Source organism: Pristiophorus japonicus, chromosome 10 (genome assembly GCF_044704955.1).
Source record: "Pristiophorus japonicus isolate sPriJap1 chromosome 10, sPriJap1.hap1, whole genome shotgun sequence".
In the NCBI taxonomy this organism is placed as follows: Eukaryota; Metazoa; Chordata; class Chondrichthyes; family Pristiophoridae; genus Pristiophorus; species Pristiophorus japonicus.
Window position 1 is genome coordinate 190,264,200 of NC_091986.1, and position 3,770 is coordinate 190,267,969.

Below are 3,770 nucleotides of genomic sequence, written 5' to 3' on the forward strand. Positions count from 1 at the left end.
GAGGATGTTTCCAATAAAGTGGACAAAGGAGTACCAGTTGATGTGGTATATTTGGACTTTCAGAAGGCTTTCGACAAGGTCCCACACAGGAGATTAATGTGCAAAGTTAAAGCACATGGGATTGGGGGTAGTGTGCTGACGTGGATTGAGAACTGGTTGTCAGACAGGAAGCAAAGAGTAGGAGTAAATGGGTACTTTTCGGAATGGCAGGCAGTGACTAGTGGGGTACCGCAGGGTTCTGTGCTGGGGCCCCAGCTGTTTACATTGTATATTAATGATTTAGACGAGGGGATTAAATGTAGTATCTCCAAATTTGCGGATGACACTAAGTTGGGTGGCAGTGTGAGCTGCGAGGAGGTTGCTATGAGGCTGCAGAGTGACTTGGATAGGTTAGGTGAGTGGGCAAATGCGTGGCAGATGAAGTATAATGTGGATAAATGTGAGGTTATCCACTTTGGTGGTAAAAACAGAGAGACAGACTATTATCTGACTGGTGACAGATTAGGAAAAGGGAAGGTGCAACGAGACCTGGGTGTCATGGTACATCAGTCATTGAAGGTTGGTATGCAGGTACAGCAGGCGGTTAAGAAAGCAAATGGCATGTTGGCCTTCATAGCGAGGGGATTTGAGTACAGGGGCAGGGAGGTGTTGCTACAGTTGTACAGGGCCTTGGTGAGGCCACACCTGAAGTATTATGTACAGTTTTGGTCTCCTAACTTGAGGAAGGACGTTCTTGCTATTGAGGGAGTGCAGCGAAGATTCACCAGACTGATTCCCGGGATGGTGGGACTGACCTATCAAGAAAGACTGGATCAACTGGGCTTGTATTCACTGGAGTTCAGAAGAGTGAGAGGGGACCTCATAGAAACGTTTAAAATTCTGACGGGTTTGGACAGGTTGGATGCAGGAAGAATGTTCCCAATGTTGGGGAAGTCCAGAACCAGGGGTCACAGTCTAAGGATAAGGGGTAAGCCATTTAGGACCGAGATAAGGAGAAACTTCTTCACCCAGAGAGTGGTGAACCTGTGGAATTCTCTACCACAGAAAGTAGTTGAGGCCAATTCACTAAATATATTCAAAAGGGAGTTAGATTAAGTCCTTACTACTCGGGGGATCAAAGGTATGGCGTGAAAGCAGGAAGGGGGTACTGAGGTTTCATGTTCAGCCATGAACTCATTGAATGGCGGTGCAGGCTAGAAGGGCTGAATGGCCTGCTCCTGCACCTATTTTCTATGTTTCTATGTTTCTAATATGAGAACCACAGTCCCTGCCACAGGCGGGACATATAGTCGTTGAGGGAAAGGGAATGATACTTAAAGGGTTGACGGTGTACAGGCAATGGCAGACATTTAAAGATCACATGGATGAACTTCAGCAATTGTAAATCCCTGTATGGCGTTACAATAAAATGGGGAAGGTGGCTTACAAGGGAAATTAGAGATAGTATTAAATCCAAGGAAGAGGCATATAAATTGGCCAAAAAAAGCAGCAAATCTGAGGACTGGGTGAAATTTAGAATTCAGCAGAGGAGGACAAATGGTTTAATTAGGAGGGGGAAAATAGAGTATGAGAGGAAGCTTGCAGGGAACATAAAAACTGACTGCAAAAGCTTCTACAGATACGTGAAGAGAAAAAGATTAGTGAAGACAAATATAGGTCCCTTACAGTCAGAATCAGGTGAAGTCAAAATGGGAAAGAAATGGCAGATCAATTGAACAAATACTTTGGTTCTGTCTTCACTAAGGAAGATGCAAATAACCTTCTGGAAATACTAGGGGACCGAGGGTCTAGCAAGAAGGAGGAACTAAAGCAAATCCTTATTAGTCAGGAAATTGTGTTAGGGAAATTGATGGGATTGAAGGCTGATAAATCCCCAGGGACTGATAGGCTGCATCCCAGAGTACTTAAGGAAGTGGCCCTAGAAATAGTGGATGCATTGGTGGTCATTTTCTAACATTCTATAGACTCTGGATCAGTTCCTATGGACTGGAGGGTAGTTAATGTAACCCCACTTTTTAAAAAAGGAGGGAGAGAGGAAAACAGGGAATTATAGACCGGTCAACCTGACATTGATGGTGGGGAAAATGTTAGAATCAATTATTAAAGATGTAATAGCAGCGCATTCGGAAAGCAGTGACAGGATCGGTCCAAGTCAGCATGGATTTATGAAAGAGAAATCATGCTTGATAAATCTTCTAGAATTTTTTGAGGATGTAACTAGTAGAGCGGACAAGGGAGAGCCAGTGGATGTGGTGTATTTAGACTTTCAAAAGGCTTTTGACAAGGTCCCACATAAGAGATTAGTGTGCAAAATTAAAGCACATGGTATTGGGGGTACTGTACTGACGTGGATAGAGAACTGGTTGGCAGACAGGAAGCAGAGAGTAGGAATAAACGGGTCATTTTCAGAATGGCAGGCAGTGACTAGTGGGGTACTGCAAGGTTCAGTGCTGGGACGCCAGCTATTTACAATATACATTAATGATTTAGATGAAGGAATTGAATGTAATATCTCCAAGTTTGCAGATGACATTAAACTGTGTGGCAATGTGAGCTGTGAGGAGGATGCTAAGAGGCTGCAGGGTGACTTGGACAGGTTAGGTGAGTGGGCAAATACATGACAGATGCAGTATAATGTGGATAAATGTGAAGTTATCCACTTTGGTGGTAAAAACAGGAGGGCTGATTATTATCTGAATGGTGGTGACAGATTGGTAAAGGGGGAGGTGCAACAAGACCTGGGGGTCATGGTACATCAGTCATTGAAGGTTGGCATACAGGTGCAGCAGGTGGTGAAGAAGGCAAATGGCATGTTGGCCTTCATAGTGAGAGGATTTGAGTATAGGAGCATGGAGGTCTTACTACAGTTGTACAGGGCCTTGGTAAGGCCACTCCTTGAATATTGTGTACAGTTTTGGTCTCCTAATCTGAGGAAGGACATTCTTGCTATTGAGGGAGTGCGGCGAAGGTTCACCAGACTGATTCGACTAGACTTGTATTCAATGGAATTTAGAAGAATGAGAGGGGATCTCATAGAAACATATAACATTCTGACGGGATTGGACAGGTTAGATGCAGGAAAAATGTTCCCGATGTTGGGTAAGTCCAGAATAAGGTGTCACAGTCTAAGGATAAGGGATAAGCCATTTAAGACTGAGATGAGGAGAAACTTATTCACTCAGAGAGTTGTGGGCATGGGGAATTCTCTGCCAAAGAAAGTTGTTGGGGCCAGTTCATTAGATATATTCAAAAGGAAGTTAGATGTGGCCCTCATGGCTAAAGGGATCAAGGGGTATGGAGAGAAAGCAGGAATGGGGTACTGAAATGCATGATCAGCCATGATCATATTGAATGATGGTGTAGGCTCGAAGGGCCGAATGGCCTACTCCTGCACCTATTTTCTAAGTTTCTATGTTTCTAAGGGTGGGTGGGACTGGTTTGCTGCACGCTCTTTCCGCTGCCTGCGCTTGATTTCTGCATGCTCTCAGCGATGAGACTCGAGGTGCTCAGCGCCCTCCAGGATGCACTTCCTTCACTTAGGGCGGTCTTTGGCCAGGGACTCCCAGGTGTCAGTGGGGATGTTACATTTTATCAGGGAGGCTTTGAGGGTGCCCTTGTAATGCTTCCTCTGCCCATCTTTGGCTCGTTTGCCATGAAGGAGTGCCAAGTAGAGCACTTGCTTTGGGAGTCTCATATCTGGCATGCGAACGATGTGGCCTGCCCAGCGGAGCTGATCAAGTGTGTTCAATGCTGGGGATGTTGGCCTGGTC